This window comes from Capricornis sumatraensis, chromosome 13, assembly GCF_032405125.1.
Source record: "Capricornis sumatraensis isolate serow.1 chromosome 13, serow.2, whole genome shotgun sequence".
Lineage (NCBI taxonomy): Eukaryota > Metazoa > Chordata > Mammalia > Artiodactyla > Bovidae > Capricornis > Capricornis sumatraensis.
Genome location: NC_091081.1, coordinates 89,759,077 through 89,783,658, shown reverse-complemented (window position 1 = coordinate 89,783,658; position 24,582 = coordinate 89,759,077). Strand labels below are relative to the sequence as shown.

Below are 24,582 nucleotides of genomic sequence, written 5' to 3'. Positions count from 1 at the left end.
GTGGGTCTCTCTGGGGAGCTGTGTGGAACCCTCTGGGGAGCTGTGTGCGCCCCTCTGAGGAGCTGTATGCATCCCTCTGGGGAGCTGTGCACCCCTCTGGGGAGCTGTGCGTGCCTCTGGGGAACTGTGTGCGTCCCTCTGGGGAGCTGTGTGCCCCTCTGAGGAGCTGTGTGGAACCCTCTGGGGAGCTGTGCGCCCCTCTGAGGAGCTGTGTGCATCCCTCTGGGGAGCTGTGTGGAACCCTCTGGGGAGCTGTGTGTGCCTGCATGTGCGTTCATCCCACTGCAAGCAACTACTTCCCTGCTAACAGTTTAACTCCTCCAGTTTTGGAAGTCTGCCTTCTCCCAAACTTTTAAGAATTTATCACACAAATTTTCAGGGAAGTCTCGTATTGTGCGATTTCCCAGAGTGACATGAACACATTTGACCTGCAGGGTGTGGGTCAGAAGCGAGAGCTGCCCTCTGCTGCCTCCAAAGGTTGTGAGAGACTGGGATTAAGTCGCACCTGTTCCTCTAGAAACGTGGCGACAAACACTGATAACTGTCTCTTTGCAGTGGATTAGACTCACTCTTCCCTGAAGACTAGCACAATCTACAAATTGCTAACCTACATGAATTTTCAGTTCAGTTGCTCAGTCACGTCCGACTCTTTGCGACCCCATGGACTGCAGCCCTCCAAGCCTCCCTGTCCATCACCAACTCCCAGAGTTTACTCAAACTCATGTCCATCAAGTCGGTGATGCCATCCAGCCATCTCATCCTCTGTCGTCCCTTCTCCTCCCGCCTTCAGTCTGCAGATTTTAAATCCCTTTATTTCATGTACAATATTTTGGACATAAAAGCAGCTGCGTGGTTGGTAATTTCTCTCTCAATTACCTTTACTGAAAGTGAGTGCAAACACAGGATGAATCATGCGATTCTTTCTCCCTGTGTGTTACTGGCAGGGAGCGGGGAGCTGCAACGAGCTCCCTGCACAAACCACGTCCGCCAGAGCCAGAACATCACCTCCGTCCCTGTGTGCAGAGGAAGCGGGTTTGTTCCCTGGAGGGAGGCTCCTCCTACAGATGGGAAGGTGAAAGTGAGGCACCGAGTGAGACCATCCTTGGCTGGCCAGTCACAGAAGTGGGAGATGGAACGGCGGGACACTGGTCCTTACAGTTTAGCTCACAGCAGAGCCATGGAGGAGAGAAGGGAAGGTCTGCCGACTCCGGCGCCGTGTGGAGGGCCCCTGAGACCTGAGACACGGCAGGGGGACAGGCCGTGGCCCGGAGCGTGAGGGACTGCGCTCTCCGCTCTGCAGCTTCCGACAGCGCAGCCTCTGAGGTCTGCCCTGACCTCCACCCGCCCTCGAGCCACAGCCCCGCTTCCAGTCAGCCAGAACACCAGGCTCCTTCCTAGTCTCCTCAGCTAGACGTGGAGCTGGAGTGCTGTTTCCCACGCGCTGACATGCCCCAAATATGTATAGCACGCTCATCTCAGGCCCTGGGGTCCCAGCATCCCACCTGGGGCCCCAGGGTCCACAGGATGGGTCCCCACACCTGGAGTTCCTGCAACTTCACTGACCTCACTTCCCACCCCCACACTCCCACCTCAGGACAACCTGCCTTAATTTAATAAGTGCGTTTTTCTTAATTTTTACCTTTATATGCAGTTCAAACGTCAACAACATTAAACAAAAGTAATCAGAAAAGTTCTTAAAGCACATTTAAAAAAGCATCTGCAGCTAACAGTACAGAAAACACATCTTTATAAACATCCCCGCCAGCTGGGCATCAAGTGTCACGTGGAGATGGCGGTTCAGGCTTCCCTGGTGGTCCAGCGGTTAGGAGCCTGCCTGCCGGCGCGGGGGCCACGGCTCCATCCCCGGCCCAGGAGGTGCAGTCCTCGGCAGAGCAGCCAGCCTGTGTGCTGCTGAGCCTGTGCGCTACAGCCAGAGACGCCGCCACCATGATGAGAACTCGAACCGCGACGAAGACCCAGCGCAGCCAAAAATGAATAAACAGCAGGATTCATGAAAAAGGAAGACGGCAGCGTGGAGCCAGGAGGCCCCCGCACCGCAGGAGAGACATAACCAGGACGCGTCCGCATACGTTTCTGGGCTCAGTGGTAAAGAATCTGCCTGCAACGTTTGAGACCTGGGTTGGATCCCTGGGTCAGGAAGATCCCCTGCAGGAGAGCCTGGCAACCCACTCCAGTATTCTTGCCTGGAGAATCCCATGGACAGAGAAGCCTGGTGTGCTGCAGTCCATGGGGTCACAAAGAGTCAGACATGATTGAATGCACGCGTGTGCACACACACACACACACGCACGTTCATACTGTAGGACACCTATGTGGGACACAGGGAGTAAGCTCATTCTCACAAAAGGCCCAAAGGAAAAGCACAGACGTTTCCAACCTTAAGATTAAAAGCAAAATCACTACTCCTGTGTATCAGCTCTAGCTTTTCATCTTTTCTAATATTTACAAATTTTTATATTTATTTTCATATTTTCTACACACTTTTTCATTCTAAACAAAGAGGATTTCAGGCTTGAGGCTGTGCTTTGATTACCGAACATTCAATAATACACTGGTGAGCATCAGAGCTTGGCTAAAGTCCACGCCTAAGGGCCCCGGGAAGTTATTCTCCTGGAGACGTGGTCAGAGGAAGCCGGGCTTGGAGAGCCCTCCTCCTGGTGCTCTCCTGCCCAAGGCTCCTTGGGCTGGACGCACCGCACTCAGGCCTGTGGCCTAGTTCTCCTTTGGGTGGGTCAGCTGAGCCCAGCACGCGCGCCAGGAGTTGGCACCAGCTGATAAGTTCAGTGGGATATGTACTAGAGAGACGGTGTGTGTCCCCAAGCCCCCTACACTTCTCAGGGACAACAGCACGTCCTCAACATTTGTGTGATAGCCATGAGCCATACCTCCTGTGACAAGCAGCGCTTTTACCCTCCAGGAGCTTATAAATAAAGCAGTGGTGGTGAGAGAGGGGGGCTGATGGTGGCAGAGGTGGGAATCCGCTTGCAGGAGGCACTGGCTCCTCGGCTGCCACGCTGGGGACTGTCCCCAGGGAGCCAGGAAGCGGGGGCCTTTGAGGACACACGTCCCCATGATGTGGTGTCCTGACCTGCAGACGCCCTTCCCAGGATGAGGGTCACCGGTGATGGCTCCCGACCCACAGGCTTTGTCCTCCCCTCCCTGTCTCTCCTGAGCACTAGGGCTTGAATGATCCCTGACCACGAGACGGGTACGTGGAGCTTCTTGAAGGCCACGGAGGAGGAGTCAGCAGTGACCGTCTTCTCTCGAAGCCTGCACACCAGCACCGGACGTGACGTGAGGGTGTGTGGGCACCTCCCCCCACTCGACGAGACAGACCGCGGGGCCACGGTGGGGACAGAGAGGGGGCTCCTCAGGGGACGTGGCCGGGTCCACGTGGTGCTGCCCGCCCTCTGGAGGGGCTCTGACCGCCAGGCTCAGCTCAGTGCCCCAGCGTCTCTCAGAGAAGCGGGGTCACCGTGCTGGGGAATCATGTGTGTCTATTTACAACTCAGGAGAGAGCGGTGATGCTGTGCCGGGTACAGAAGCACCGCTTCCCGCTTCTGGGCGCAGGCTTTTCTTTATTCACTGCCTGCTCTCCACCAGTGCACCCAGCGGTACAGGCAGTTCTGAACTATTCCCTGAGACACGGCCGCCTTCCTGTGGGGGCTGAGCCAGGGCTGCCCCTGGAAGGACGGCTGCTGACTGGCAAGTGTTCTCGGGCTGGGAACGCAGTAACAGTGACAAGGTTCTTACTGCGGCCCCAGGGATGACGGCCACGTGCCTGGCAGGCACGTACATGGCACCACCCAGAGCGGCCCCTGCCCCGGCCCGGGGGATCTAAGGTGACCTCCCATGAATGAGGAATGGCGGGTGGAATCTCGGCTGCAGAAGCAGACAGAAGCCTGGCTGATCCTGGCGACCCAGGGGTGCAGGGAGGTCTCTGCCCCAGGAGCTCGGCATGAAGACAGCCGCGGACGCAGTGCCCCTCACCCCACAGCCCAGCACCCTCCCGGCCTGGCCGGAGGAAGGAGCAAGTGGGTGGCCTGGGCCCAGTGACCTGCAGGCCATGAGGCCTGGAGCCGACTCGGGCGTCCGGACAGAGGCCAGGTGCTTTCTTCCTGCCACCCCTCCAGGGGACAAAGCTTCCTTCCCAGACTCCCGGTTCATCTCCCTCCAACGGCTTGCTCTACAGCTCAGCCCTCTCACACCCTTTATGAGGAACTGAAGAAAGAGCCGGGCTAAACAACCACGTAGCCGGCCTGCGTGTTCTCACACCACAAACCCTAAAAAGCCCTTCAATCTCCGCCGTAAAAAAGAGGCCTCTGCTCTACGACGTGCTTGTAAATTATACTTTAAAGCACCCATGACCTTGACTGGATTTCAAGTGAGGTTTCCTTTTGCTACACTTTTAAAATATTAAGAGTGAGCCAGTGTTTTCATAGCCACCCCAGAGCGTTCAATCAAAGGCGATTTCTGCCGACTCCCTAACCGCCAATCAGCGCCTGAGTCTCTGCAGCAGAGATGGAGCCTGGGCTCAGAGGTCCGCACCCTGCCCTTCACGTCCGCAGAGGCTCTGCGCCTGCCCTGGCTTTCCTCCCTTCCTTCTGCCGGCTAAGACCCCCCATCACAGCAAAGCCTGCTGAGGAGGGGGGGAAGGACGGGAGGGGGACAGGGAGGGGAGAGGGACGATGAGGAAGGAAGGAGAAAGTGAGGGACAGGCGCACACAGAGTGTGAGAGAACTCGGCCACGCAACCACAGTAACCGCAGAACGGCGTGATGGTCCACAGTGCAGTGGGGGAAACAGGAGGGAGGTGAGGGGCACGGCCAAGGATGCCCAGCGACCCACCAGCCAGGCTCTGGGCCCCCTGGGTTTTAATCACCCAAATGCATGGGGCAATCACCTCCTCAGTGCCCCAGCACGGAAGCAAAGCTCATGAGATGACAGAGGGGCTGCGTGCTGCCTGGGAGGGGAGTGGGCTGCGGCCACCGCCACTCACAGCCCCAGCCCCCCACCCCTGCACCAGGCAGCAAGTGGAACAGGGACCTGTGCCATCTCTGCACCCTTGTGATTCGGGGGGGGAGTTTAAACCAGGCATGACGGATGAGAGGTGGACCCCACCCCACCTCCGGTTAAGTGCCCTCCTCAGCCGCTGCGCCAGTCACTCACCTGCAGACTCTGCTCTGCCGAGGCAGAGAGTGGATGCCTCCAGGAATCTGCTCGAACACCTGCATCTCAGGACCAAGTCAAGTCCCAGCTTTGATCAGTTTCAACGCAAAGGCTAGCGTGAACCTTCACAGATAAACAGAGTAAGGAAAGCTGCCTCGATGATTTTTCTGGTTCTTCCCTAAAGAACGGAAGCAGTTATGTCCTTGGCAGGATTTGGGCAAGTCACCAAAGGCTGAATGTTGCAGAAGCAGAAGGTCGGGTCACATTTTGGAAGTGACTCAAGCAACATGTCTTGGGTTTTGGGGTTTTTTTTCCCCTGTATGTCCAGACCTGTCACTCAGAGCCAAAAATGGTGAATTCAGTCGACAATGTGATGACTGAGACAAGAAACTGCAGCTGAATCTAAACAAAGAAAACTCTATACTGAAAGCATACACTTCTGAAACCTTCCTGTAAGGGTGCCAAGCCCCCTGGACCCCACGGCCAGCCTGCCGGTCTAGCCGGGTCCAGCTCAGAGTACACGTGCGTGAACAAAAGCACACGAGGGTCATTTTCTCCTTTTAAAAAAAAGTTTGCCCCTTCCTCATACCACTTCAACTCTTGGCCTGAAATTCTTCTCTTTGTTTGAGTCACAAATAGCCTGACAACATTCCAGACTTCAAAGCTGTTCTGAGGTTAGTGACCAAAACTTTACAGACCCCATAGGACTCGCTGCCCAGTCCTGCACTGTCCTCCGGGTGGGGCTCGGGGCCACGCTGACCACAACCGTCCCCCCGACGGAGATTCGCCACTTTGCTCACCAGCCCTGCAGCTCTAAGTCTGACCTCTGCTCCACTCTCTGTGCCCAGGGACCCCCACGCCCACCCCAGCCCTCCAAAGCCTCAAGTCTGTCCAGGACCCTGCATGCCAGGAGCCTCAGCCTTCCTCCAAGCTCCTGACAAACAACAACAAAGACTGTAACAGCAAACAAAAGCTACTTGATACCACTCCCACCAAAGACACTTTAAAAACGTACTTCGCCCACGTCTGACTCAGTGACCGGCACTGTTTGAAACTCTGGCCCCAACGACACAGCGTTTCCGGGCCTGACAGATGAAGCTGGGTCCAGGGAGTGAACAGTCCAAAGAGCTCTGCGCTCATGCTTGTATTTCCATCAGAAAGTGTGTACTGATGTCCTTCAAAGGAGCAGCATTTCTCTTGAGACTCAAGCCCCAGGCATCCATGTGGACCATCCCAGAGGGGCCAGTGGGCTGGGTCGGCGGAAGCTGGTGGAGCTGGAAACCCGTGTGGCGGCAGCGGGGACAGGGGCCGCCGGCAGGGGCTGCGCTGACGCTCCCCCTCAGCGAGCAGAGAGGAGACGTGAGTCTCGGGTTTGTGCAGCTGCCTCGGGGTTGGGTCATGTATCACGCGGACAAACTTGCCAGGGCGTCCTGGTGGGAGGCAGCGCCCCAGCGAGGGCTGCGTCCTCGGGTCAGCGCGTCCTCTGGGGCCCAGGGCTCGGCGCCTAATGTCCACTCCACGGAGCGGCGCTCGCGCATCAGGACACGCGTTTACGGAACGAACTTACTCTCGCCCACCTTGTGGAACAGCTTGGAGCGCAAGCCCTGGGCATTTCTCACCAGAACCTGCCTGTTGAACCTGTGAACATTCTGTGTGGAAGATTCTTGCTTTCAAAGCTGCCTTAAAACAGATGAACCCACACCCCTGCCTGCGTCAGTCGCTCAGCCGTGTCCGACTCTTTGCGGCCCATGGACTACAGCCCACCAGGCTCCTCCAGAAACAGAGGGTGGGGGTGGGGGGCTAACAACAATACTGATGCAGATAGAGAATGAAGGCTTATAAAACGGGAGGGTGGCATGGGGGCTGGAAGCCCCTCGAGCATCAAGGCGCCCCTGAAAGGCGGCCTGGGGATGCAGGGGGCTGCAGGGCTCTGTGCTCTGAAACGCCGTTCACAGAGCTCCAGCCCCTACGGGACCACGTTCAGTGCCCGTCAGCTCTGCCCAGGAGGAAGCCCCTCTGAGTGACCCCGCCACCGCCGAGAGCCTAGACACCGTCGGAAGAGCAGGGTCACATCCTCCGTGGAGGCTCACCACTGCCTGTGCCGCAGGGAGATGGCTCTGTGGTCTGGAATATAGACCCTCCCCGCGGGAGCCCACCGGGCACCGCCCCTCGGTCCCCTGGGAGCCCCTGTGCCGGGTGCCGCCCCCTCGGTCCCAGGCACCAGACCGGCCCTCCTCAGCTCAGGACCCTCACTCCTCAACGCCTGTGCCCCTCATCTCTCATGAGCATCTGAAAAGCCCTCGGTAACGGGCCCTCTGAGTCCAACATCACACAACGTCGTGTTGGAACAAAGCTCAGAAACTGACCAAGAGCCACGCGTTTTCTAAAGAGCAGAGGGAGCCAGGAGGGAAGCCGTCGGCACTGAGGCCTCTGCCGCTCCTGGAACTCAAGCAGAGGCGCGGAGGCAGGCCTAAGCGTTCCTGACGCTGCGCAGGGCGAGACCCCGGAGCCTCCCGGACGCTGACGGTCTGCAGGGCGAGACCCCGCAGCCGCCCGGGGACTCCCAAGCAGCCCAGGGGCCCACCGTCGGCCCGTGTTTAGTCTAGGAGCCGCACCCTTGAGAAAGGCTGCGAGCCGCCACCTCCTGTTCCAGTCACAGGCCTCTCTTAGGCCTCTGACATATTCTGAGTGCGTCCCGGATGATTCCTTGTCATGCACATTCTTCAAAAGCTTAAGACTAGAACTGTCCGGCAGTCCCACTTCTGGGTATTTATTCAAAGAAAATGAAAACCCTGGTCTGAAAAGATGCATGCACCCCAGTGTAGAGAGCAGCGCCATTTACAACAGCCAGGATGCGGAGTTGATGTAAGTACCTTCCACAGATAAACGGGAAGAGACGGTGCGGTGTGTACATACAGTGGAATACCACTCCGCCGTAATAAAGAATGAACGTTTGCCATTTGCTACAACATGGATGGTTTTGGAGGGTAGTACTCTTAGTGAAATAAGCCAAGCAGAGAAGTCAAATAGCATATGGTTTCACTCATACGTGAAACCCAGAAAGCAAACCACCAAACAAAATAAAAGAATAAACAAAAAGCAACCCCCAGATGCAGAGAACAGGCTGGGGAAGGGAAGGGGGCGGGGGGAGCAGGCAAAGGGGTGCCCTGTGTGGTGACCGGTGGAAGACCCACTTTGGTGGGAGATCAAGGCCGTGCAGACGGAAGTATAAATAGTGTTGCACATGTGAAGCTTACACGATTTGGTTATCCAGTGGGAACTCTTGGGTTTTTTTCTTTAATTAAAAAAAAATAAAATCACAAGTCTTTTTGGTAAGAGCTAACTAGGGGAGATGTCCATTACAGCCTGGGCAGGAAGGGGTTGCATTCAGTGACCTCCCGCCCACCCGTCAGCCTACAGGGTCCCTGAGAGGAACGTCCCCGTGAAGGTGGCTCAGCTCCACGCTCAGAAGACCTGGGAGGTGGCGGTGTGCATCAGCCCTTTGCTCTGAGGAGCAGACTAAGACTCAGAAGGGAGAACAGACTGCTGGACGGTGGCCACGCCAGGCTCCCCAAATCCAGGCGTATGAGGGTGGTGTGCCCTCCTCCTGGCACCCCCTGGTCTATGTCACGGCACCTCTGCACCCAGCGCATACCAAGGACACCGTCCTGGGCTCACCTGCCTGTCATCTCTGAGATGTAGGAGTTTGTCCCAGAAATGAAGAAACAGGCAAAATGCTTTCCAGACCTCTAGGGAGGAGGCAAGCCTGCCTTGGTTTCTCAAGTTTTCACCTATCAAGAGATTTCGTATATATACATTTCTCCACATTCAAATGACTATCTGCAAATTTACCCAAGTTTATTCTCTGGCTCATCCACAGCCCTGCTTTTTCTGGGCAAAAGAAATAGAAGGGAGCCTGGCCAGGGAAGAAGGATTGAAGGCATCTTAGTTCACATTCTTCGGGGAGAAGTGGGGGCTTGATTGGCTTGTTCCCTCTCTTACACAAACTCCTAATGGTTGGAGCAAGCTCTGTTCCCAGGGGATGTGGATCCAACTGGACCAGACCTCCCAGGCTCCACCTCTGACCACCTGCTACATCTCTGCAGGTGACAGAGGCCAGTGGACCTGCCTCTGGTTCAAAGGCTGCAGGAAGAAAGTGTGGCATCAATGGACAGACAAGAGTCTGTCTCTAGGGAGCTCCCTGAGGAAGGGCCGTAAGGTTTTGTCTTCAGTTTTCTCATTTCCTAGAAACCTTTGCAGCGACGTGCCTGATGAGGACTTGAATGCTCTCAGGGTAAGCTTGGAGACAGCACAAGGAGGAGGTCGTCCCTAACAGGCTGGAGACAGGAGTCTAAAAACCATGACTCAAAGTGAAGGGGGCATCCTTTCAGAAAGGTCACATGCACGCTTCTCACCTGGATCTGCAGTCGCTGACTGTAACCAGAAATCCCAATCTCCTTAGAAAAGTATGACAATATGATTTAATATGAAAACCAAACCACAGAACCCACATCCATCTCCTCCTGGAATAGAAGCTCTTCCAAACAGGCTCCTAGGCTTATTCATCTCGCAGCTCTTACTTCTGCCTGGTGCCCAAGGTGCTCATTCTCCCTGAAATAGCATCCACTCTCTGCCCACTTGTGTCTTTCCCTTCCTAACAATTCATCTCATGCCCACTTTTCCAGAACACGCACTGCAGGGCCTGGCGGGCATGGACCTTCTTCTCCTCCGACCTCCTGGCCACACCATCAGCCTCCTGTTCCTGAGCCGAGTTCAGGGCTGACGCTCTCACGCATCATCTCCAGGGCTTCTCGGGGGTTGGGTGGGACTCGAGTGCTTGCCTCAAGGCCCTGCCACACACCCCTTGGTGTCGGGCCAATCGCACAGGTCTCTGCACCCGGAGAGCCTGCTGTCTACCCCACGCTCCCCCTTCCCACGACAGCACAGGCTCTCAGCAGCTGGGGGGCCTCTGAACCGAGGCAGGGCTGAGCACTCTAGCCCTCGCTCGTCAGGATGTGATCACGCGGAGTGACTGTCAGCGTCCCTGACTTCTTTACATGTCAGTGGCATTGTCAGGAAGACATAGGCTCTTCCTTCTCAACGTCCTGCCCACAAACTGTGATACGAGCAGCCACCCCTGGGGAAGCCTGTGCTCCCTGTGACCTCACCACGGTCTCCGCCCATACTGCACACCTTCACACACATGTGTGTGGGGTCAGTAGGGCACAGCCGTGCAGATATATTTACGGGGGGCAGGCATTGACAACCCCAGGGAGACGGCAAGGTACATGCCCTACATCAGAACAAAATTAGATTTAATAAATGAGAGAGACATCAACATCCATAAAAAATAAGGGTAACGCAGACAGCAGAACGTGAGGGCGAGTTTCACCTCAGCGCCTTTGGTGTAGACGGGCCACTGCGGGGACAGAAAGCCAATCAGAGGAGAAAGCCCAGCGTGGACGGAACAGGACTGAATGGGCTGGAGGCCAGGCCCCCTTCTCGATACTGGAACTGCAGAGAGCCTGTCTCCAGGCCCCAAGCGCAGCAGTGCAGGGGCTGACGGCACGGCGCCGTGTCTCGGCAGACAGCAGTCTGCCAGGCTCTGCTTGTAAGGCCCGCCAGTGTCGGCCTGGGGCACAGCCTGAAGTGGGCAGAGGCGTCTCAGCAGCGGGGCAGCCCGTGGTCTGTACACATGCACCTCCGGCTAATCCGAAGTGAAGTCTCTAGAAGACCAACGGTGGGGCAAGTCTATCGTGCAAACTGTGTGTGTTTTTCTTAGATTTTGATAGACTGAGCTCCTCCCAGACACTGGGGGCCTGGAGTGTATCTCTCCTTGGAGACTGGTTACACAAGGAGCCACTTGCCTTGAGAATCACATAAACTGGGAAGCCTCATGATAACACAGACCAGAGAGAAGAAGGCCCCTTCTACGGAGGTGGGGGTCAGCTTCTCCTCCAGAGGCTGCTGGCTCCATGCACACACAGAGAACCGGGCAAGAAGGCCCTGCACCTCAAGGGCCATATTGTCAGCCTAACAAGGATTTTTAAGCAGGTGCAGCCCGAGTCTCCTTTAGCCATTGTCCTCGGAGAGACCCCTGATTCAGAGAGACAGGGACCCTCTGAAGATAAAAAGGCTGGAAAATACGTGCTTGCATACCTGCTGAAGGTAAGCGGCTCTGAAAGTTTGCTAACCACATACCAATAAGTGATCACTCACAGTCGTAAAGGGTTGACCCTTTGACCTGTCTTTGGGGGCAACGATTAGAGAGCAGGGACCGTGATGCAGACTGCAGTAGGACTTTGCAGCTGACAGAGGTGAGGCCGAGTGGTTGCAGGCATGTTTGTGGGAATGTCATGGCTAAGCTCCCCTGGTAACCATGTTGCCCTGGTAACCACGTTGCCCTGGTAACCATGTTGACACCGACTCTTTTCTAAAATGCACATAAAAGTGCAGCTGCCTCCCAGACTCCAGACCATCCCAAATGCTCTGAGCTCGGCCTGCAGAAGCCTTGCACACGTGGCCAATTCCTTCCAGAGAAGAGACATCACAGAGGCCAGCAGCAGGGCTCAGGCACTCCTGTCTCCAGCTCCCCAAGCCACAGCAGCCTCGCCCCAACCCCGAGGAGGAAGTGGTGAGTCTGGTCAAGGCCGTGAGCAGAGCATCATGCTGTGGGGGGACTCGGCTTGGGCCGAGCTGAGGATGAGCTGGTAGCATCCACATTTAAGGAGAAGAGATGCTTCCAGTGTCCAATGTCCTCCTAAGCAGTTAGGAACTCGTCCCTAAGGCATCAGGACCTCTCCGTGTCCCACACTCAGGACTGGACGCCGGTCAGGCAGAGGGGTTTCTGCACCCACCAGCGCTGCGATTGTTGACTTTTCATTTCCTTTGCATGGACGCGCTCAGCTCAGCAGGTCCCTGGCTGACTACAAAAGCGGGCCAGTATCCTCAGCGCGGCCGGGACAGCGCGCGGCAGGGCAGTGACTGAACGCAGGGTCCACTTCCTCCTCGCCGGGCACCCCCTTTCCTGGTGAGGAAGCCCAGAGGCTTCTGTTTGTTTCTTCTCAGCTTCGAGCTGCTTCCTGACAGTCAGCGGGCACTCTGCGCAGGGTGGGCGGGCACAAGGGCACATCTACCTGCCGGACCCAGCCCACCTTCACTGCACAGATGCCCTCGCAGAGTCCGGGAGGCAAATGACACTTTCCAGGAGACGGTGCGTGAAACCTAACGGCGAACTGAGGCCAAAGCAGTTACTTTTACTAAGAGGATCTTTACTAAGATCCTAAGATCCTAAGCTACTACTTTACTAAGAGGTCTTGAAAATAAGACCGTCAAAGCCCGATGCCAAGATGGCAGAAACGAAGGCTAAGAACACGCGTGAGAGCAGGACCGACCTTCAGTCCAGAGCCCGCACTGGCCCGGCCTCCTGCGGCCCCGCCCCCAGCGCACACACCCACCGGGGACCACTCCCCACACTGGCCTGGCTTCCTGCGGCCCCGCCCCCAAGAGCACACACCGGGGACCACTCCCGGCTCACCCGCAGCCCCGGCACCCCAAGTCCTCCTTCCTGTCTCTGCCTCGCTGGAAATGGACATCGGGCTGGGGCGTCCTCGTGAGTCACCTGTAGCATCACCCTTCCCCACGCATCCTCATCTCCAGCTCCATCCCAGATGCCTGAGCCAAATGGAGGAGGGGCTGCGGGACACTTCGCATCTCCCGGGGGCCCAGGCGTCTCGCGGCTCTGGGAGCAGACCCTGCACGGGAACCTCTGCACAGACCAGCGGGAGCCCTGCTGCACAGGATGTAAGGGACGGGGAGTGGGCAGGGAGTCCACCCATTCCTGTTAATTCTGCTAAATCACGCCTCATCAGACCAGACACGGATGGTGCCCACTGTGGCTGGGCGTCTGTGGGTGTCTGTGTTCCCTGACCAAGGACAAGAACTTTATAACCATTCTTTTGTGGTTCCCTTAACAGTAAGTCACTGGGGGTCCAATACAGCCCTTCTTATAATGAGAGCCACGCTATAAAGAATTTTGATCCAGTAAGATTCACGTAAATGTGCGTATGCCAAGTACATCATGAGAAACACTGGGCTGGATGAAGCACAAGCTGGTATTAAGATTTCCAGGAGAAATATCAATCACCTCAGATATGCAGATGACACCACCCTTATGGCAGAAAGTGAAGAGGAACTAAAGGGCCTCTTGATGAAAGTGAAAGAGGAGAGTGAAAAAGTTGGCTTAAAGCTCAGTGTTCAGAAAATGAAGATCATGGCATCCAGTCCCATCACTTCATGGCAAATAGATGGGGAAACAGTGGAAACAGTGTCAGACTTTATTTTTTGGACTCCAAAATCACTACAGATGGTGACTGTAGCCATGAAATTAAAAGACGCTCGCTCCTTGGAAGAAAAGTTATGACCAACCTAGACAGCATATTCAAAAGCAGAGAAATTACTTTGCCAACAAAGGTCCATCTAGTCAAGGCTATGCTTTTTCCAGTGGTCATGTATGGATGTGAGAGTTGGACCATAAAGAAGGTTGAGTGCTGAGGAATTGATGCTTTTGAATTGTGGTGTTGGAGAAGACTCTTGAGAGTCCCTTGGACTGCAAGGAGATCAGATCAGTCCATCCTAAAGGAAATCTGTCTTGATTATTCATTGGAAGGACTGATGCTGAAGCTGAAACTCTAATACTTTGGCCCCCTGATGTGAAGAACTGACTCACTGGAAAAGACCCTGATGCTGGGAAAGACTGAAAGCAGGAGGAGAAGGGGACAACAGAGGATGAGACGGTTGGATGGCATCACCAACTCAATGCACATGAGTTTGAGTGAACTCTGGAAGCTGTCGATGGACAGGGAGGCCCGGCATGCTGCAGTCCATGGGGTTGCGAAGAGTCGGACAAGGCTGAGAGACAGAACTGAATGGAAAGTTTCGTGTGTAACTCTGCCTGGCATCAACACGATTCTCTAGCTTAAATAGGCGTCACCTGCATAAATGCAGGTATCATTGTGGTAACACCTAAATGATACAGGCCCAGTTTACTTAATATCAACATGTCATCTATAAAGACCAGAGAAAATCCCTTTTACTCGGGGCTGAAGTGAAGACTGAGTGAAACTCTATGTCAAGCTTTGCGATGGATGCCTTGTGAGTTTTCGACAAGCTCTCCCCAGTACGAACGCCACTGCGCTTCTTGCAGCTGCTGCTGGTTTGTCTGGGGCTCCTTGGACCCATCATTCACAAGCCTGTCTGTGTGTTTTTAAATAAGAAATGAACTCCCCACATCGGGGGAACCTTCTGCAGGATCTAGCCCACACTCCTCAACGGCACGTCGTCCCATCTTGCCAAGCCTCCATCCCACCTTCTGCTTTTACTGCTCAAGGACCTCTGTGTACCACATGAGTCTCTGTTAGCTTCTTTGGTCTCACATACTCAAAGAATTTATATAGACAAGCCCCGGATGCTAGAGCCAGCAGATAATTAAAGAGATCATTTCACCCACATTCACTAATTAGAGCCAAGTCACCGTCGGATAGAAGCACTAGGAATCCAAACCTTCTCCCTAGAGGGGGCTTCCAGAAAGGACTGCGCTTCGGGCATCTGCTAAGGGAGCTGGCGGGAATCTCAGGCCCACGCCGAGTAGGTCCTGCTTTGTCAGAGTTGAGGGAGGCGTGCCGTGGGCCTTAGAGAGATGGCCTTTCACGGCCAACAGCCTTCCTCCACCAGGGCACAGAACCGGCCCGCTGCTGCCACATGGCGTTCTGCGCCCCAGCTTTTTGGCAGGGGAGACCCCCGGCAGAGCTATTGAGACAGCACCAGCCTCATGCAGGGGAAGGGTGTTGGGTCAGTGGTGGGGAGACAGGCACTGCAGCAGCTCGCCAGACACGGGGCAACCTCATCTCCACTGAGTCTGGTGGCAAGAGGTCAATCAGACATGACGCAGGAGCAGACTCCAGGGCTGGGCTTTCTGGGAGAGAGGGATGTGCAAGAGGAGGCGGTTCACTCAACAGGAAAGAGTGAGGCCAGCAGATGACGCGGCCTGACTGCGCAAAGGGGGTGCTGCCAGGAACGGGGCTGTGCACGGCTGTCTGTCCTTCCGGCTCCTCATGTTGTCCCTTCCTTTTCTCCAAGACTTTCCTCCCCTAGAGAAACTTTAAAAGTAAAATTCCTATTCTGCTGCATTTGAATAAACAAATTTACCCTCTGCAAGGTAGTAAGTGGGGATCATTTAAAAGGGTAAAATGTGAAACAAAACTTTGACTTCCCTTTTAGAGCCTGTCAAAGGGTCCTCCCAAAACTGCTGTTTCATGACAGACGATGCATGTTTCTCAGGAGATTTTAAAAATCAGAAATATAACACTTTCTGGATTTAAGGAATGATAGTATTTTGTATCAATCATCAGATTCTGAGATGTGTGATTTTTAACAGAGGGGGTTGTCTCAGATTCTCCTGAAATGAGGTCATTATACATTTTAAATACGTTAATGGATATGTTACTGATTTAATAAACAAAAGCACAGAGAAAAGATGGATAAGGGGGATGAGAACTCAAAATTCAAAACCTCTTCTGCTGTAAATCACACTTGAAAAATCTGTCTCAGGGATTTCTTAAAGTCAACTAACAGCCAGAGGGCAGTCCATTTATCTTTTTTTTTGTCAGAGGGAGAAATCCTTGATTTTTCTGAAAAGAAGTTGCCCTTGATCCAACAATCAGAAGAGAGCTAAGGAAAAATTACATCTTCCCAGGAAAACATCCCAGAATTTTCTGTGTCCTGCTGGTGTTCATCATGGACCAGGTTTGGGGACGTTTCCCACCGTCATCGGTCATCCGGGAGTGTCCAGGCTGGCCAGTGTACAGCTTACGTACTTGAGCCCCGTGGTCTCCGGTGGGCCAATTAAATTCTCAGGGAATGAAGTTATCAGGAAGGATAGAGCTCAATTTCTACCATCGCTCGGCCATTCTCTCAGTCCGGTCTCTATTCCCAGAGGAAGAACCCGTGTCTGGCCAGGCCCCCATGCAGGTAGTTGGATTTGGCCTGTCTCCACTCCCCACTCCCCTCGCGACTTCCGCAGGGGGTTGCTTTTCACTTTTACTCCATGGTGTTGTTGGTATGTGGTGTGGGGACCACCACACTCTGCCAAGCGAGTCCTAACCCAGATGGTGTATCTAGGGCATGGGCACGATATTCCTGACGCTGGCACAGAGTCTGGAAGAGGGCTTTTAGAGTGACATCGTGATGTTTGCAAATATAAAGGGAAACTTCTGTCATGCGGGAGTCTCCATTCCGTTAATTTTTCTAATTGCTACAGCATTGCTTTCTTGTTTAAGAGCATCCATCCTGGGGTCATAAAACTGGAGCCTTCGCTCCGGAGTGTTGCCACTGGGTCCTGAGGAGCTGGGTCCCCCAGAGTGTCTGGCCTCTGCCAGCGGCTCCATGGGCTTGAGTTTGTAAAGAAGGAATTCAGTGTTACGAGAGAAGGCTGAAGCACAGAAGCTGCAGTGCGGTTGCTGTGTTGGGATCTTACGAGCACAACAGGGGGATAACGGGATGAGCAGAGCGGTTCCGAAGCAGGCTGGAGTGCCGGCCGTGGGGGCGCGCGGGAGGAGGGACCCCTTTCTCTGGGGCCGTGTGCCAGCCAGGCCACAGGTCCACAGACTGAAGGCCGACGCCAGCTACTCGGGACCCCACGGCCCATCTAAGATCAGGATCAAATCAGGGAGTGTGGGGTGCGCTGAGAAAAGACCAGCAGAACAGCGTGTTTACAGTGAAGTGCCCAGAGCCGCTGGAAAGGTCGAAAGACAGGTGCAGCTCTGGCTTCAGGAGCTCCCCAGCATGGAGATGGCATGAAGAGCCACTCGCTACGGAGAACCGAGAACAGGAGGGACCCCAGGCAGGAGGGGCCTTCTAGGCCAGAGTCGTGGGACACCCGCCCCGTCCTCTCCTAAAGCGCAGTTTAAGCAACTCTGAATTCTGGGAGGGCATTGATCTGGCTATGGCAGGATCTATGAGGACAACGTAAATTAATGCTCAGTTGACCAAAGAGTTCATTCAGGTGTTTCTGTAAGATGTTGTGGGAAAAAAACGGAATGAACTTTTTGGCCAACCCAATAAAAGGGAGTTGAAACCAATTAAAGTCAATTTTATTATTCTTCCATGTATATACCGTACTTGGGAGGTTTGTAAAATCGTTATTTGAGACAAAATGTTGTAATAAATAGACAGGAATTATTTTTCATAGGATAATTGTTTAGCCATAAGTTTAACATATTTAATGGTGTTTGAGAACAGTTTGTCCTCTTGAGTTATTTAAACTGCCTGTGAAACATGACTGACACTATTAATTTGTCTGGCAGATGCTTTTTCACAGTTAATACAGATCTAAACCCCTCTCCCTATCTCTTCAGCATAGTCAGAACTCCCAAAGTGATGGAGGCCAGGGCGTAACTTCGCTAGCATAAGCGGCGTTAGTTCACCCTGCCATCTTTAAGAATCTTCTTAAATTGGCTATTGAGACTTTAAAAACATACACGGCTTTAAAGAAAACAATGAAAGAAACACAAGTGAGATCTCTTCTAACATATCCCTGGGTGTGTGATGCTGGAGAGCGGTGTTTGCCACGACCCCCACCCTAAGCTTTCCTCCCATCTTTCGAGTCAGGTGACAGGTCCACCCAACTCAAGCCTTTAAAAGAAGCTGCTAAGTCACGTCAGTCGTGTCCGACTCTGTGCGACCCCATAGACGGCGGCCCACCAGGCTCCCGTCCCTGGGATTCTCCAGGCAAGCATACTGGAGTGGGTTGCCATTTCCTTCTCCAGTGCATGAAAGTGAAAAGTGAAAGTGAAGTTGCTCAGTCCTGTCCAACTCTTCGTGACCCCATGGACTGCAGCCTACCAGGCTCCTCCGTCCATGGGATTTCCCAGGCAACAAGCTAGCCTGCCTTTTTCCTAGCATTGGTGAGTTAACTTTACCTCACTAACCCTCCTTTACTGTGTCTGTCTAGCTGTTGGAGCTGCAGCTTCCGGGTTTCCTGCATCACGCATGACGCCGCTGTGCTCAGAGCCGCGCGTTTATCCAAGTGCCCCTCACCTACTGCAGCTGGAGCCCCAGGTGCCTCGTCAGTGTCCCATTTCCACATCTTTTCTCACCTTCACCTGGTGGCTCAGCTGGTAAAGAATCGGCCTGCAATGCAGGAGACCTGGGCTTGATCCCTGGGTTTGGAAGATCACCTGGAGAAGGGAAAGGCTACCCACTCCAGGATTCCGGTCTGGAGAATTCCACGGACTGGATAGTCCATGGGGTCGCAGAGTCGGACACGACTGAGCCACTTTCACTTTCCCCAGCCCCAAGGCCTCATTTGCTGACACCCTGCCTCGACGATGACCCCTGGATGACATCCACACGGCTCCCCAAGCCCGGAAGCAGGTGTGATGTAAAAAGCACCTTAGTAACCACCAGACTCAGCTCTAGGCAGGCCCAGGGTGAGACCCACAGCGGGAACCCCTGCGCAAAGCTCATGAAGATGCCCCTGACAGAGACGGCACACAGAACCGGGTGCAGCCGCTCAGCCCACGGCCAAGAACACACTTTCACAGAAACTCAGAACAATCTGAGTAGCAGAACCTGCCCACAGGGTTAAGAGGTAAATGAGTGGATTAGCTGTACAGGGACCCCAGGCCTTTTTGTCTCTGGACACGCCGCCCCTGGCAGCTCACAGGCTGCTCCCGGTGACAACAGGATGGAGATCGGCTTCTCCCACCTCCCTCATGGACTTTTAGACACACACACCCGGTTTGGGGAGGATGATTCTCTAGGGTTGAGATGTGCATTTCGTGGTAGGGAAGCGGGACATGTGGGTGGGCTAAAGCCAGTGGGGCCTCATCCCGGGGACCTGATCTGGTGACGACAGCCCACACAATCAGGGGGACACCTGGCCGGCCAGGGAGCCCCAGGAGGCTCCTGCTCCTGGTGTGGACAGGGCTCAGAAAGCTGCTTAGAGCCTGCCTGGAGACCTGGCCGGACGGGGTCCATGTGCCTGGCAACAGCTGACAGAATTCCAAGTCAAGAACAGTGGACCGCCCACCAGCGGTGGGCACAGGACGAGCCTGCAGACCGCCTTAGTGAGTGAGTCAGAGATGGCACCTGAAGGGCTATGGAAAGAAAAAAGTCTCTCCACTTGTCTGCCCCTTTCCAGCCACACTTTTACCCAACATTGAAGATTTTCACCAGGTCAGACCTCTCACCCCCGACCCCAGGGCGGGTACAACCCGAAGGTTAAGGAAAGATGCTCCTCAGGGTTTATTCAGTAGAATTAAGAAATAACCTCTACACTCACTCCTCTCCATTCGCCGCCAAGGGCTTAATAAATGGAAAACGTGCCCGTCTTGTAAGTCACTTAACATTTGCAGTGACCTTTATTGCTCTTTCCTCCGCGTGTTAGAAACACGCCTTTGCTTCCTCATCTTGTCTTTATTTGTTCTGGTTCTATTGTGGATGAGTAATCACCACAGTTTCCTCCAAGCCTCCTCCAATTTCTCCTCATTCTCTTAAAACAAATGGAGAAAGATATCAACGGGGCTAAATATTCTGATAAAAATCTCACTAAGACTCTGCCAAGTGGCGCATCGCCGTTGCTCCCCGTGTCTTGCCTTTCGGGTGCCTTCAGATGCTGGTGTCCGTCCAGCATCTGATCTCGTCTTTATTTTAAGAAACAGTAAGCAAAGCATTCGTTTCACGCTCAGTCCCTCGTGTCTGGTCAGGTTTTTCCCAGTTCCTCGTGAGTGATCCATGTCACATCTGAGATGGAGCCCCTGGTCCCCCGCGTCTTGGGATTCCTGTGTCATGAATCCTTAGGGTGGAAATGACTTGTGTGCTTTCAAGTGAGCTTGTATTTGCAACGTCTTTTCCTCAATAAAACTGGACTTAACGGTCCATTTCTTTGTCACGCTTTCTACAAAATGCAATTTTCTTCTAAAGGATTAGTCATCTTATTCAGCTACAAAGTTAATATTTTAAATTTCATATTTAGTCATCAACCTCAACCGGTCAACTCATCAACTGGTCAAAACATAAACTAATGGAGCTCAGTCCCCGCGCCAGGCTGCTCAGTACCGTCCTGTCCATGTCCAAAATTCGACCCACACTTGTACAGAGTGAACCAGCAATGACACTTAGCTGTAAAGTCATCAAACAGCTCCTAAGAGCAAAAACGTTGTTTAAAGTCCTCTACTGTGCACGGCACACCTGCCCTCACCTCCATGCAGCTTAGTCCTGGCCCAGCCCAGGGAGGCAGATGCCAGGGAGCCTCCGGCAGGTGGGCCCAGGAGCAGACGGCCCCGGGGAGAGCCGACCTTGGGCACCCACAGGCCCTCAGACAGAGTGCTCCATCCCGATACAGCTAGAGCGCAGCCGGGCTGTGGAGCTTGCATTTCCAGGGCTGGAACACTAGCACTGCCTATTGTCTGCGGAAGAGCCCCGAAGGCCCAGTCAGCCTGGGGGGAGAGTGAGCCCCACTCCCTGAGAGCCGGGCATGCTCAGCACAGGCGCCAGTCAGGACGAGTTTCCTCTGGGAAAGTGTGCTGGGCTGACGTAAGGGCCATTTTATGCTGCCTCAGGAAATGAAAATGAACTCTGAAAAGGTTTAGAATCTGCTAAAATATTGCTTGAGAAATTCAGGTGGTGCTTTGAGGGTTTCTAATCAAAGCAGTCAATCCCAGAGGAAATCAACCCCGAATATTCATTGGAAAGACTGATGCCGAAGCTGAAGCTCCAATACTTTGGCCACCTGATGCAAAGAACTGACTCATTGGAAAAGACCCTGATGCTGGGAAAGGTTGAAGGCAGGAGGAGACGGGGACTGCAGAGGATGAGATGGCTGGATGGCATCACCGACTCTATGGACCCGAGTTTGAGCAAGCTCCGGGAGTTGGTGGTGGACACGGAGGCCTGGCCTGCTGCAGTCTGTGGGGTCACAAAGAGTCAGGCACGACTGAGCAAGTGAACAGCAATGGAAGTGAAGCTCTGCTGTGCCTGCGGTCGCTGTGGCCCTGAGGAGAGAGGCTCCTTGGCCACTGGATTCCACAGGTCCTGTGCGGTGGCCTCGCTCATCCTCAGAGAGCCTTTCAGGTTAGCAGGGGCCATGGTCTCCACTGGGCTGAGCCGGGTGCCAGCGCTGAGGGGGTGCAACTGGTGGCTCTGGTTTGGGGGATGAAGCAGAAATGTGAGGAGGCCGCTTTCAGTCACCTGGAAACCTAAGACCCTTCACATTCACTCACCATCCTCGGGCCTGAAGCCCCTGAGAGCCAGCAGAACAGCCCTCAACGGATGGAGGAAAGAGAGGGGCACAGAGAGTAAGGCCCTCTCCGTGGGCTCACCTGCCCTCAGAGCTCTCTCTACCTGCCCTCCATCCTTGAGCCCTTCCTTGTCGATTGCCTGTAAATGCTTGATTGCTCGCACCATAATGAGGACTGACAAAACCAGCGTCTGCCCATCAGAAGAGATTCAATGAAGTAAAAAGCCAGAGGAGAGTGGAAGCCTGATGAGCCTGTTAAAATTGTCTCAGAGAGACAATAAGCCCCCCAAAAAGTGCTTAAGTATAAAAGACACAAACGCACCAGCTAGAGGAAGTCATAAGCTCTAAAGCACAAAGTGGCTTATTTTACTTGTTACATTTTAACATTTAAAATTAATATTAATTTAATTAATATTAATATTTAAAAGTTCCTTTATCTACCTTTCCCACCAACTCCCTCCAGGGTCTGGTTCCTCAACACAGATGGGGAACCCAGGTCTGAGGATGGGGGACCCAGGTCTGAGGCTGAGCACTTTCCAGGGGCCAAAAGCAGGCACCTCTCTGCCCACTGAGGCCTCTGCCTATGTCCCTGCAATGGGTGTGTGAGTGGCATCCAGTGGCCTTTAGCTGCCACATGTGGCTGTGTGTCTCTGCCAAGGAGAGAGGACAGGTGAGTTCTCCTCCTGGGCAGAGAGCCTGAGGTTGAACCAGAACAATGAGCTCCATCTGTGAGGTCAACCCCTCCACACTAGCAATCCCGTTGACTGAAGACACGCTCTGTGCCTCAAAGTCAGCAAGACCCCTGGGCAGATTGAAGTCTTCCAGTGTCGCTCAATACAGAAGAGTCAAAGGCCCAGAATAAGAAAAGAAAGGGCTTCCCAGGTGGCTCAGAGGTATAGAATCCACCTGCCAATGAGGAGATGTGGGTTCAATCCCTGGGTCAGCAATATGCCCTGGAGAAGGGAACAGCAGCCCAGGTCTGTATTCCTGACTGGGGAATCCCAAGGACAGACGAGTTTGGTAGGCTACAGTCCACAAAGCTGCAAAGAGTCAGACATGACTCAGCAACTAAACAACAACAACAAAGGAAAAGCAGCCCACTTAGCAGCTTAGTTTGCACTCTTTTCCAGGTGCTCAGGGTGCTGTGCTGGCTGGCGGGGGGGCATCCTGGGGTTCAGCCCCCAATCTCAGAAGGACCGTGTGGGGCACTGGCCGGAGCCTGCAAAGCAGCACTGGGCGCCCCGGACGCCGTGGGAACACACGGGGAGGGCATCAGAGGGCGGTGTTCTCCCTGGGGAGCCACGTCCTCCACAGACAGCCAGGCCCGCAGGAGGGCTGATGGGCAGCGTCCTGGGCTCAGAGACGCCCCGCGGCTGTGAGCAGGTGATCGGCAGAGCCCTGAGGAGTGGGAGAGGCTGAGGGGCCCGGGCCGGCCAGAAGTCGGGTAGACAGATTATTCCAAACGCCACCGGGATGAAGGGACACCAGTGCAAACCAGGCAGGACAGATCCGCAAACAAAGGTGTGGTCTAACACCTTTGTGGGAAGTCTCTCTCGCGCGAGGTTTTGACTCCTCTCAGGTATGACAGTCATTCGTGTGAGGCACGTTACAGGGTCAAAGAATAACCTCTGAGTCGAAACCACGGCCCAGTTCCCAGGAACTGACCCCTCAGGCTGGGCCATGGTGCCTCCGCAGGGCCAAGCACTGGACCCTCAAGATTAAGTGACCACTTCCCCATAGTTAGTGTGAGCCTGGAAGTCCACGCTCTGTCCCACACAGCGTGTGGACGAATACTTGGCAGTCAGCAAACCACCGAACCAGTGAGCTGTGCGTGAGGACAGTATCAGTCTGGCTGGGAAAGTGAGTGACCCTTATTGGCTGAAACTTAATAAAGCTGCTTAAAATGAGAACCATGCCTTTTAAGAAGAAAACGCATCAGCATTGGGCTGAGAAGTGTCTGCCTGCCCACCATGGTGCTGTATTATTTTGGATACCGTTTTCCCCTCTTGACAAGAACAGCCTCCATCCAGGAGTTATTTTAAGACCTACTTGTTTTTCCCTAATAAGGATGATTATCTTCAAAAAAGCAAAATGATTAAGTGGTCATGAATGGTGCACTCCCAAACATCCACGATTGCAAAATAAGCTGACCTTTTCAGGGTTTGCGTAAAAGGGCTTGCGTGCCCGGGACTCGGGCTTCAGGGCAGGGCTGGGAGGGCACCTTCGTGGTGGCAGCCGGCCCGCCCTGTTCCTGTCAGCGGGTGGCGCCCTGCTCCTTTTGGCGGGCGGGCGTGGTCTCCACTGCTCTGAGAGCACCCCTTCCTGCGGTTCTCCCTGAAGGGCTGGGTGGTCTGTCTCTAGGTGGTCCATCTGACCCCCACACGAGCCCACAGTGACGTCACTTAGTGTTTCCCAATACGGAGGGTCAGTGGTCCCCAGAGGATGAATGACCGCTCCCGCCTTTCAGCCTGGAGTCCAGCCCTTCAGCCTGGAGTCCAGCCCAGGTTCCAGGTACCGGAGTCCCCAGGCACAGCCCCCAGGAGCAGCCGCGAGGGGCTCGTCTGTCTGTCGTATGGACTACGGAAGGTCTAGGTCTCTAACGAAGACCAGAGCTTGACCGCACGTTCATTAATGGCATTGACATTACAAGGGCCAAAAGCACACACAGCTTGAGATAGAGGTGAGGCAGTTCAGATTATCGAAAAGAAAAATGAGCCCCTCAGAGACAAAGAGCAGATGGCCTGAAGCTTCAGCGGCGGGGTTAAGACGGGCGAAAGGGCGGACAGCCGCATGATGAATGTGCTAGATTCCTTCTTCCCTGGTAAGAAAGCATGCCGCCCACTGGCGCTAAACCAGATTTCAGCCAAGGGAGGGGGCCAGAGGACACCCCTGGGCACTCCTCCTAAGGCCGAGACACGCACACATAAGGCATCACTCTGGGAATCTTCTTCAAGGGTGTCTGCGCCTTCAGGGTCTCTCTTCCTGCCCTTTCTCACCACCCCCCTCACCCTGCCCCAAGATCCAGGAACACCCTGACTCACGAACGTGGCACCCCGGCTAGCACTCACACAGAGCCGTGTGTCAGAGGCCCCACCA

The 24,582-nt window shown here is 54.2% G+C and overlaps 1 protein-coding gene across 1 annotated transcript in view; it reads right to left on the bottom strand.

Annotated features, from left to right (window-relative positions):
* Window positions 1-24,582, bottom strand: part of SMOC2 (SPARC related modular calcium binding 2) — a 167,042-nt gene that overhangs the window by 13,446 nt on the left and 129,014 nt on the right. The window lies entirely within an intron of this gene.